At 38.5% G+C, this 12,597-nt stretch overlaps 1 protein-coding gene across 3 annotated transcripts in view; it reads right to left on the bottom strand.

Moving 5' to 3' along the window:
- Positions 1-821, bottom strand: part of LOC146370440 (alsin-like) — a 32,064-nt gene extending 31,243 nt beyond the window's left edge. For all 3 annotated transcript variants that reach the window (XM_084907755.1, XM_084907756.1, XM_084907757.1), the window contains exon 1: positions 608-821. The gene's annotated coding sequence lies outside the window, so the exon portion shown is untranslated. The remainder of the gene's footprint in view (positions 1-607) is intronic.
- Positions 822-12,597: the final 11,776 nt, after the last annotated feature.

Here is a 12,597-nt window from a genome sequence, read left to right as displayed (position 1 = left end):
TGCCTATTATGGACAAAGACATTTTCATCCAAATTCAGCGCGAAATCCCCCACTTTTATATTAAAAGCGAGAGCCTCTTAATATTATATTTAAAAAAATGTGACGGTGACTTATGAACATAAGTAACTCTGCTTTTAACATTAACTTTAGCTCGACTTCTTAGTAATTTCTTTCTCAAAATTTGCCAAACATTTCACCTTTGGTTCTTCACAGCGATTAAATCACTTATATACGATATACAAATACATTACAACATTGTAATGTGATCATCGTTAACTAAAATCGATGCTTTTACATTAAAGGTCAGTTTAATATGACTACATGTTTGTTTGTTTGTTTTTTAGCTCTATTTACAAAACAGTGGCGGCAACAAAATCCATATCTAATCTGTCTAATAGCTATCTAATCTCGGAAGCTGTTTACTTTCACAGACTGACAGCCATACTTCTTCTGTCACCGAGTGAAGACAGAAACAACTGTGATCATCTTAAATTTTTTTTATTCCCCTGACAGAATTTCCTACACTATCTAAGAATACGAGAGAAAAGCGAATAAAGAAGTTGGCTAGCTCGATGCTACAGCTGCTAAAGAAGCTAACTAAACTCACCGAGCGCCCGTTTGAAGTCGGCGGAAGGCTGCGGAGGTTTGTGCTGCGGTCACTGTGAATAAATCCGGAACTGTGTCCAGCCAGGTGTCACAGGAGGGGCACCGAGCTACGGCATTTCTTTTTTGTTTTTTATTTATTCAAATCAGTGCAGCGCAGTGAAAGCAGAAGTGGTGTGGTTGTTGTTGTTGGGAGGAAACTCTGCGATGGCATCCGTGCAGGGACAAACTTTACAGCGGCGACTCACCTGTTGCTGCAGCACGCGAAAGAAGCTCTAGTACAGAGAAAGAAAAATAGGGTCTACTGTAGCTCTGTTTCCAGAATACAGTCTGAAAGGCGTATCATCTTTTTCAAATCCAGTTATCTGTCTTATGTGGAGACTCACGAGTGCCAAAATGAATTATAGAAATACAGATTAAATAATTAATTAAACGTGACATCAATTCATTGAAATGTTAAATAAGTAAACAAGTACTTTATTAAATCTTTTAAATTAAATGAATAGCTATTTAATTTATTATTAAATATATAATTAATTATTTAATTCATTTTGGCACTCTGGGCCCTCCACTATTGAGTTGTCTAGCCATGTCTAGAGTCTGGGCTTGGGTTGCTACTGGTCCCACCTGATGTATAACCAATTCTCTTAACTGGAAGCATTTATATTGAATTTTCAGGTATTTGCACTTTATTTGAGTATTTGTTTTTTCTGACAAGCTTTTACTTTTACTGCTTACATTTTCAAACAGGCTTAGGATGGACGGTAATTCGTTAATGCACTAAAGTTTACGCACTTAGTTTTACGGGTGTTTCACAAAAGCTGTACTATTTTCTTATCGCAGGTATAATATCAAGTTCAGGTAGGACATGCTTTTTTCAGCATTAATATTAGGACAATTAGCAGTAAGTTGCTTGTTGCTGATATTAGTAAACCAGTTTGTGCTCTTGATTTAAACATTTTCCTTCTTATATTTTGCACTTTGAGGCAGTGAAACTCAACTTGCAACAGGGTCAGTCACAAACATCTCTGTGATCTTACACGCAATCTTGTCACTTCGCTCTCTTTAAAAATAGTACTTTTTTGCACTAAAATCCAGTTTTTTCTGGTGCAGTGCATTAGTAAATCTACCTCTAACTCTATTATGTGTATATGATATAATACTAGGTTACACAGGGAAGTCTGTGTGGAGTCTCCCTGTGTTTGCATGGGTTCTCTCTGCCCACAGTCCAAAGACATGCATGTTAGCTTAGTTGGTGATTTCAAAATTGCCTTTAGATGTAAATGGTTAAATGGATGTCTGTTTCTCATTGTTGTCCCTGTTGGTAGACTGAAAATCTGTCCAGGATGTACTTCTCCTCTTGAGACAACAACTGGATAGGTGCGAGGCTTCCTAAGACCCTGAACTGGGTGAGTGAATAAGAAAAGGATTCGATGTATTATAGATACCAGGAGTGTATAAGCAATTATAATCATATCCAGGTGCAAAATAATACACAATAATGAATCAATACTTATAGTCTCATGATATATAATATAGATGACTCTGGATAACGTATGATTTTACTTTAGGAATAGTTTGATGCTAGTTTTTTTTTCTATTATTAGGCTACTCAAGAGTGTAAATATTTCTTTCACCACTTTGTAAAACAGCTATTCCATATAAATTTTAAACTCTTGTGTTGTGTAGTATTTCTACTCTGCTTTTTAATGTCTGGTTACATTTTTCTGGTTTCCTGTGGGTTTTCCCCTGCCTTGTTTTTGCCATGCCATCCCAAATTAAAGAATCCTGGAAATGCTCTTATCCCTTTTAGATAGTTTCCTGGAATAAACACTGGAATAATATAGAACACGGATATGATGGCAATTAGTGCCATTATAGGTTAAAAACATGAACACCAACCATGAAAGCAGTTTTGCAAGGGGAAGCGGTACTATTGAAAGAATGCAAACACAGGATGTCTAGATTAAAGTGGCAAATTTATCAAAGAAAAATACAACATTTGATTATAAAGCACATCAGGCACATTTAGGTGCGACACATCACCTAAACTTACAACAGAATAAGTTTTAGCCATCTAACTGCATGAATAGGCTGTTGGAAAACAATTAATGTTCAGGTCTGATGACGCAATTCCAAAAACTGATCAAAAAGATAACTATAAGTTGTTCCTCGGGTGAATTTAATATAATTAAATAGCAAGACTAATGCATATGGATGTAAGTGCAGGCCTCGGTGCTCTGTGTTGCTCCTCATGTGGGCTTTCAAACAACAGAGGTCTTTGAGCTGCAAACACATCAACCTCTCAACTGGAGGTACAACTTTACTGCAAGCTGCATATTTACAATCACCTTTAGCTAAATTAAAATTACACATTTTTTTGGTAAGTGGTCATTTGTTACACAGTATCTGTTTGTATTGTACCTCAATCCTGTTTGATGCAGTGCCCTCCAGAGGAGGCTTTTTTGAGCCTTTCCTTCAGTTCATCTAAAACCCCTCATACAGTATTTATGACAAATATGTTGCTTCACAACTGTGGTTCCTCACGAGTCATTCTGTAACAAATCCTTAACTTAACTGTGGTGTTTTGTGTTTGTCTTTTAAAACTTTCAACTTGTAGGCTATGTAACAGCATGCCTCACTTTCTCACTTACACTCACAGGCAACAGTGTTGCCAGCGTGTTACTTTAAAACACTGTGACGCATACGAGTGACCTAATCGCTTAATTGTGGCTTTTCCCTTCCCTTCCCTTCCTTTCATTTCCTTTGCTTTCCTTTCCTTTCCACGGGGATCTTCACAGCTACGTTTTTTTTTTTAATCCTAGCATGATGAGTCATAAGAAGTCTGTTACGAATACTCAAAACAGTGCTCAATCATTTTTAGCTGTAGACACTTTTTTATAAACAATTTAAGTAGCATAATACCCTTTCCTTTCCTTTCCTTTATTTCCTTTCCTTTATTTCCTTTCCTTTCCTTTCCGCCATGTTCGTGATCAGCTCTCGTTTGCCTTTTTAGTGTTTTCTATATAAAAGCATCCAGCAGGTTTTGGCTCAGACTTTTACAGCCTCTCATAAAACAGGGGGAAGAAAGAAAGAAAGGGCAGTGAATTCAGAGGGAGAAAATCTAATATTTTGCCTTCTTGGAGCTGAACATGAGACATTAAAGGATCACAGCTGCTGGCAGTAGCTTCTGATGTGCGCTTTTTGTTGGCAGTCTAATTTTCAGTTTCCATCACACAAACGTCTCACTGCTGTGAAATCTAGCTCATCTAAGGAGACACATTGCTCAAGTCGCTGCTGTTCTCATGATTTCATATGCTCGTCAAGCCATCACCATGGGACTGGATTACTTCAAGTTCATGCGTAGCCGAATAATAGTATAGCTCTTTTTCTCATCAATATTTGCCTAAAAAGAATTTTTTAAAAGTCTGAATTTCACATAGTTAAGCTAAGTGCTTAATAAATGGCAAAAAAAAAGTGCTTTAAGGACACAATTTGCTAACATTCATCTTTAAAGTTAATGAATGAGCCTCTTGCCATTAAGGTAAATCTTGAAGCTTGTTAAATTAAAATGGCTTCTGTTTGGAAATCGCTGTTTTTCATGACATCAAACTTTTAAAATCAATGTCTTTTCCAATGTTAATCTAAAACGGTGTGACAAAATTACTGCAATCTTTTCCTAAACAAGTTTACATTGTTGTAATTCTCACACTCTGAACAATGTAGAAGAATCTCTGGTTGATCAGAAGAAAAGGGAAACGTGGCAAGCTGCCTCGTGAAAGCAAGGATGCAGTACTTTTAGTATAAATGGAGGCTGCACTATCACACAAGAAAATACTGAGGATGGCAAAGGTGCTTGTAAGTACAGTCACCAGACATAAATATGCAATCAGCCAGCCAAATGGCAGCAGCTTAGTAGATTTAGGAACACAGACATGGTGATGAATTGGTAAGAACGATGATTTAAGTGACTTTGAATGTGGCATGGTTGTTGATGCCAGGCAGGCTGGATCTTATTATTACAGAAACTGCTGATCTGCTGGGTTTCACCCACACAACCATCTCTAGGGTTTCCATAGAATGGTCTGAAAAAGAGAAAGTATCCATTGAGCGGCAGTTCCCTGAGAGAAACCACATAATATGCTGAACCTTGAAGCAAATGGGCTACAGCAGCAGAAGACCACACTGGGTGCCACTCCTGTCAGCTAAGAACAGGAAACTGGCTTCAATTTGCACAGGCTCACCAGAATTGGGCAAAAGTTTGTGAAAATGTTACTTGATCTGATGAGCCTCAACTTCTGCTGCAACATTCAAATGGTAGGTTCAGAATTTGTTGTAAAAAACATGAAAGCATGGATTCATCCTGGCTTGTATCACTGGTTTCTTTGCACACAACCACCTACTTCCAGTTGACCTTCATTTAGCCTATGAATTCAATGGCCTCAAATGGCCTCAGCAGACACGTGATCTCAGTCCAACAGAGCACCTTTAGGATGCAGTGTAACGAGAGATTTACATTATCTGCAGCAACTTATTTATGCTGTCATGTCAATATGGATCAAAATCTGTGAGGAATGGTTCCAGCACCTTTTTGAACCTGTGCCATCAAGAATAAAGGCAGTTGTGAAGGGAAGAGTGGTTACACCCACATCCTAGCAAGGTGTACCTAATAAAATGTCTGGTTGTAGTTCATGTAAAATCTATGTAACCTGTAATTTCAAACACAAAATCTGTTCACATCACTGACAAACAGTCGGTAACCTGATTTCGTGACCCGAGCAGCCTGTAATTCCCTCACCAAACCCTCATAAAATATTACTGCTGCTGGAAACAACACAACCTGGGTTTACAAGACTGCAGAAGCTATGTGTGTGCGCCTGTGTTTGTATGCATGTGTTGTGTGTGTGTTTGTATGTGTTTGTGCATGTGTGTGTGTGTGTGTCTGGGTAAAACCATGCAGGGTTGCAGCCAGGCCACAGAAACACAGCAAGAAAGGCGGGTTTTATTGACCGCAATGTCGTGAGGAGTAAGTAACAGACACACACACACGCACACACACACAGCAGCCTTAGGGAAAATCAGGTAACACCGGTCATGTTTAATGTAAATTTTAAAAAGCGTTCTTTCACATTTATTCTCTGTTTATTCTCTCTTTGATACTTTGATAAATTAATATCATTATCAAATAGCTCCTCTAATATTTTTTCATTTGGAACTCCCGGGTTGAAATGATCTTAACACTGTAGGGATTTTTTTTTTTTAGATGATCTTTTTCAGAAAGTAAAATGTAAATCTCGTTGACATCTAGTATTAAAATGCAGATTTTAGGTTGAAATGATTTGACTGCTGCTCTGGTGTTTCCTCAACAGGTGAATCTCCTAAAGTTAAGTTGTGTAAATGTTTTTTTTCAAGGATAAATTAAACTTTGTTTCAGAGAAAACATGGGAGGGGTTTCGTTTTAACTATCTGGCACTGGAAGTGCTGTGCGTGTGTGTGTTTGTAGGCAGTATATTTAAAGAACATTGAAAACACATGTCTGGAGCTTGATAAAGAATATTTTAGGCAGTGGGTAATTTGGCATGATCTGTACACACACACACACACACACACACACACACACACACACACACACACACACACAAGTTTACCGACGGGCTGGCTTGGATGGAAGAAGTTTGACCTCATGAAAAATAACATATAAAATATCTTCATCAGATACGCTGTGAAGATCTTCAGTATAACATGCACTAGATCAATTTAAACATGTTCTCATATAGAAAAATACAGACCTGTTACTGTGACTTCATGTTAACTGTAACTGTGGGAACTTGGTGAACTTTATGATTAAGAAAATAAAAACTAAACAAAGACCTTCACACATCTAAAAAGAAGATAATATAGCCGTTTCCCTCTCTGTCTTAATTTGGAGTACTAAAAGCATTAAAATGTGAGAATATAGTAACATTAACTGTTTTGATGAGTACTTTGTTTACCTTAGATCAATATAAGTTGATTCCTAGAGTAATCTGAATGCTACACTTGAAAGCAGCATGCAGTCCTTTGAAAAACTAAGCACACACCATGATTCAGTAGCTGTAGCTCATAGAGCCGCCTCTATCAGCATTAACTTGGAGTAATCATTTTCTCTACGACTTTAAGAGTCTCTTACATCATTGTGGAAGAATTTTGGCCCACTTCTTTGCAGTGTCATTTAGGTTCATTGAGGTTTGCAGGTCTTCTTATACACACAGCTCTCTTAAGGTCACACCATTTCAGTCTGGTTGATCTGAACTTTGAGTGGGTCAGCACTTTGATTCCTTTCTTTTTCAGCCATGTGTTGTAGATATGCTGCTTTTGAATCATGACCAAGCTTTATATGTCAGATGGCTTCACATGTGACTTTAGAACTTCCTGTTAAAAGGGAGTTTTTCCTTCCCGCTTTCGCCACAATGCTTGCTCATAGGAGGTCATATGATTGTTGGGTTTTATTCTGTATGGATTATTATAGGGTCTACCTTACAATATAAAGCACCTTGAGTTGACTGTTGTTGTGATTTGATGCTGGATAAATAAAACTGAAAATGTAATTGAAGGAAACTACCGAAATGTCAGATTTTATGGAGCGCCTACTCAGATCAGCTGGACTCTACTCTGCTTATTTCGGTCATTTTCCATTACAATTGAGAGTTGATTATGCAGTCTTTTAGACTTAAAAATGTAAAGCAATTGTCCAAAATAGTCTGGAGCCTATGCATCCATCACTAATATGCATTTTGCCTAGTGCCTGACTGAAAATCCTTGGACAAAGGACACAATATTATTTATAAAAAATGCAAAATGATGATTGTTTGACTTGATTTGAAAATATGAATGGAAACATTTTTTGTTGCAGCCAGAGCTGTAAGGTCAGTGGGAGGAACGAGGAGACAGCAGAGGGAGACAGCGTCAAACACCATACAGATCTATACAATCTCACCCTGAAGAGATGTCAGATTAAGTGATAATCAGAGCTCACAAGCTAAAATTTTACACAATCATTTTAGAAACAACATAAAATAAAGTAAACGAACCCCTGCAGTGATCACAGGCTTTGTACAAAGAATGTTTTGAAAAAGCATTTGAAGAATCCGTTTTTAAAGTTTCACAGTAAAAAATGTATTATGTAATTTTAAAGCTGAGCAAATCTAAGTAAAAAGGTTTAATTATCCCTCAGTGTGTTTGTTGCCAACAAAAATAATAATATGAATTAATTTGAATGCATTTAATCTGTCATGCACTCTTTCGCCGCTGGATACATCTGCATGGACCTACACAGTGTGAGCCCAGCCAAACAAAAACTGATGCCAAGGCCAAAAACCTGTCATCAGCATGGCACGTTAAAATTGCCAAAGGGTTAGCGCATGAAAGTCATAGACACCTGGCAGATAACTTTTCTTTCTGTAGAAGAAGAAGTTTTGCTCGTAACATTACGTAGTATCAGTTCTCAAACCTGCTGTTTCTCAAAAGACACCAAACTGGCTCCAACTGGCAGCACAATGGTGGAAAATATTTGAGTGCATGAGTGAAAAAAGCCCCCAAACTGCGATACAATTACTTATAATTATAATTAAATTAAATGGTATAATTATGAAATTTTGAGCAAAATGCTAAAATAAAATATCTTACTTTGTTCCAGAACCCAGACATAATATTGTTACTTGCAGTTAGAGTTTGTATTCACTGGCTGTTAAATCCCTGGGTTTCACAATGAGCATGTTATTTATAGATCCTTAATTTGGCCTTGTTTAATTGTTTCACACTATAATGCAAGACTAGTGGTATAAAAAGCATCCACTCTGGAACGTGTATTGACAACACTCCCGGTTTTTTTTGGTGTGAAAAATGCTGGTTTAGTGTGGACATGACAGAAAAAGAGAGCAATAAAAAGAGAGAGCGGTGACCATCTGGCTCAGGTCAAACTCCCACTGAGTGATGACCACAGCAGTGTGTGCATGTGTGTGTGTGTTCCTCGCAGAGCAAGGTGATGAACACAGCTGGGTGTCAGGACCTCAAACCCACAGGAGGCCTCCCCCGTCTTAATCCTGTTACTCTACCAAGTACCCGTCTTCCTCTTTCAGCTCCTACAATTTCCCCCTTTTCCTCTCATTTTTCTTTATTTCTCTTCGTCAGCCAAAAACACACTTTTAGAGCACAGAACTTCAGTAATACAAGCCACATAAGCTGGAAAAGAGCTCTGTGTGAAGGTTAGTGGGGCAACCATTGTGATTCACCTCCTCCATTACTTTGCATCAATTAGCACGTCACCTCCAAGACTTTTGTGTGCGTGTGTGTGTGTGTGTGTTCTGTGGGGGAGGGTAAGTAAAGAGCCAGGACAATTGTGTATACTCACTTAAATAACAGAGATCTAACAGGCTGCTTAATTTAATCTCAACCCAGTATAACACAGCTGTCAGGAAGACAGCACTGCTGCTGTGATGCTTAATTTAATGTTGCTGTCTGTTTCCATGTATGCTTCACTTAAAGCTGTCTAGTCTGGTAGCTCTGGCTATATTTTCTCAGTGTTGTTGCATGGCTTTTGTGTGGATTTATTGACCTTTGTGGTATTTTGTCAACAATGCGATCAGTACTAAGTGCACTGACAACAAGTTAGAAAAAGTGAGTGCAGCATTGCATAACCTGGATTTGCTCAACTGCTGTTTTTGCACCTAGACTGCTTCGACAGAACTCTGCTACATGCTTAACTCATGACGTGGTTCTTATCCTAAGTTCTCAAGGCTTTACTTTAACTTCACTTGCTTAAAGTGCAGCTCTGTTGTAGTTTACATTCAACCACGAGCAGAAAGAGGTAACATAATGGAAGAAAACTGTGATGGTATCAGTGCTTTGGGGAATGCACATGCTGAGGCAGCTTTCAAATTCAACGGGGCCAGTATTTAACATACCTATTCAAGGTGAACACACACTAGACCACTGCTATGCAAGTTTCTCCCACTGTGCCTTTTGAAGGGCTGATTGTGTCTCCATTTTTGCGGTTCAAACTAGTTAAACCAGTTCAAATGTCTGTCGGTGGAGTGATCATACTATCAGATGCCACTGTTTTGACATACAGATTGACAGATTTGTCAGATCTTGTGATGGCAAAATGTAAAAGGGATTCTATTCTAGGGTAGAATCCCCAGCCAACTGCAATGAACTGATTTATGCAGTTTTGGGCTGTGTTCACATCTGATCCCTAGACAATGTGAGGATAGTAAAGTAAGGATAATTTTCCACAGCTGCTCTTTCTCACATCTAGCACACAGGAGGAAATAGCCCACTTCAGACACCACTGAAAATACTATATTTGATTTAGACACGAGTGCTGTCTAAGCGGAGTAAGCGGGAGGCCTCACACTGCACGCATTCTGGCTCAGGGTGAATTCATCGCACATGCTCCTATCTGCAGGAGTGCAATGTGACATCACACAGACTTTGTACTACAGAGACAGCAGGGGAAGAGGGAGCTCACCCCAAATGTAGCGGTTTTGAGTGGTACATTTGAAATACTCTGCAGAATTATCCTTTCCAAAAATGATGACCGCTGGTAAGAGGATTATTTTAGTGACAGTGTGACAGGTTGTAAAACTTAATAGCATACTCTCTCAGCTTAGCTGTAAGGTTGGCTAGCTGAATGCTTATTTTGGTTGGTGGATGTTCAACACCAACAACAATCTAAATACAAACAGAATGCAATGATTTGCAAATCTCATAAATCCATATTTTAATGATTACAACATTCAAAAACTTAACATCTGGTTAAAATGAGAAAATGCACCATTTTAAGAAAAAAAAAAACGAGGTCATTTTGAAGTTGATTGGAGCAACATATCTCAAAGAAGTTGTGACACAGCAATGTTTATCACTGTGTAGCGTCCCTTCTTTTAACAGCGCTCCATAAATGTCTGTGAGCTGATGAGATCAGCTGCTGGACTTTTGGCAGAGGAATGTTGTCCCATTCTTGTCTGATAGAGGATTCTCGCTGCTTTTGTACTGCAGATGACGAGATATTTAAAGTCTTCACAATTTAATGTTGAGGAACATTATTCTGAAATAGTTTCAAAATTTGTATTTTTCAGACTGGTGAACCTCTCCCCATTTTTACCTCTCAGGAAATCTGTCTCTCTAGGATGGTCTTTTTTCGCTGGTCAGTCATGTTACTGACCAGCAGCCAGTTAATCTAATTAGTTGCAAAATGTTCCTCCAGCTGTTTTTCTTTAGTACTACTTTCTTTTCCAGGCTTTTGTTGTCTCTGTGTCATCAAATTCAAAATAAGCTAGTTTAAATGTTTTTGGTAAAATCTCTTAGTTTAAACATTTGACATATTTTTGCTGTTAATAAAATATGGGTCAATGATTTGCAAATTATATATATTTTTTAATTTATTCTTCTGTCACCATCTTGCCAGGTTTAAGCATTAAAATTATTTTGTTGTCTTCAGGAAAAATATATGACTTTAGGTTAAAACGCGACCCTTTACACTGTTAACTATTTTGACTTTCTATTACAAGCTAAACGGTGGGTCTTTCTAATCAAACAGCTTTGTTAACGAAATCTAACTAAACTGAGACTGAACAATGAAGTAAGGAGTCTGTTTTTGTTTTGCTTTTCCTCACAGACATTCATACAGTACTTTATTGTATTATTTTAAGCTCTTTATCTGTCTGTCCACACCTACATCCAGTTTAAAATCACCAGTTAACCTAACATGCATGTCTTTGTATTGGAAGCTCAGGGCGTTAGTGCATTTGTGAAAACAACTCTGAAGTCACAGGCTTCGGGCTTTGCACCTCGCCTTGCACCTGGATCTTTGACTTCCTGAAGGAAAAAGGGCTTGAGTGCTGAGAAAAAAACCCAACCCCACCTCCTCACCACTGACAGTGAGTGATGTGGACTTAAGACTGTTTTCCAAGGGCCAGTGAGTAGGTGTAATGACAACAAAACCCCCCAACTCAACATCAACAAGACCAAAGAGATGATAGTGGACTACAGGAAGCTGCAGGAGACACCACATCCCTGCTGGGAGGGTTAGAAGTTTGACTATCTTTGGTGTCCTGACGGGACTGTTCACGCAGACATGGTTAAAATGCTTCTTTTAAAGACAAAGTGTGGCATGTACCCAGCTATGCTCCAAAATCTTTTAACCCCTGATTTGGCAACACTGTGCTCACAACCACAAGACTCTCCAGAACAGTAGAGCAAACCACTGGCAGAGAGCACCCTGTCATTTTTGACACCACATTCGTTGTCAGAGTGGAAGGCCCATATGATGATCTATGCCACCCAATGAACAAACTGTTTACCCCTCTGCCATCTGGCAGACGGTGTCAGTGTCATATCTCAAACCTGCAGGCTCAGTGACAGTTTCCTATCTCCAGGCTCCATGAAGACTTGCACTGGGTCACTTAGACTCATCTGACATTGATTACTGAAGAGCCCTGTGACTTCATCAGCCAAATCATTCATAATATTGATGATTAAATGTGCTCTTATATGTTTAATCATCAGATTTGTTTTCAACATGTGTTTAGTGTGGTGGTCCATTACTATGGCCCAGTCTAAAATATCCCAACATGCAGTAGAAGGATTATGAGTGAATATTTTACAAACAGTCTTAACTGACAGATGAAGAATCCTGCTGACTGTGGGGAGCTCCACATTTTCCTCTGGCACCATCATGAAGCTGACATTTGTGGCTTTAAGAGCCCAGACTCAACAACTGTTGGATGGATTACCGTGAATTTTTGTACACACATTTAAGCCCCTGCAACACGAATAAGAATAACTTTGGTGACCCCGCCCTGTAGTTTGTCCAGTATTTAAATGTATCACCAAATACCTGCAAAACCAATGACGTCCCCAGCATATTTAAATAAAGACACATATTTATAAGTTGGTAAATGAGAGTGTCATTGTGATTTATAGGACAAAAAAAGGTGACTGATAATGGTTTAAAGC

This window comes from Perissodus microlepis, chromosome 16 (genome assembly GCF_051167445.1).
Source record: "Perissodus microlepis isolate ML-2025 ecotype Zambia chromosome 16, ASM5116744v1, whole genome shotgun sequence".
In the NCBI taxonomy this organism is placed as follows: domain Eukaryota; kingdom Metazoa; phylum Chordata; class Actinopteri; order Cichliformes; family Cichlidae; genus Perissodus; species Perissodus microlepis.
This window is presented reverse-complemented; position numbering and strand designations above follow the sequence as displayed.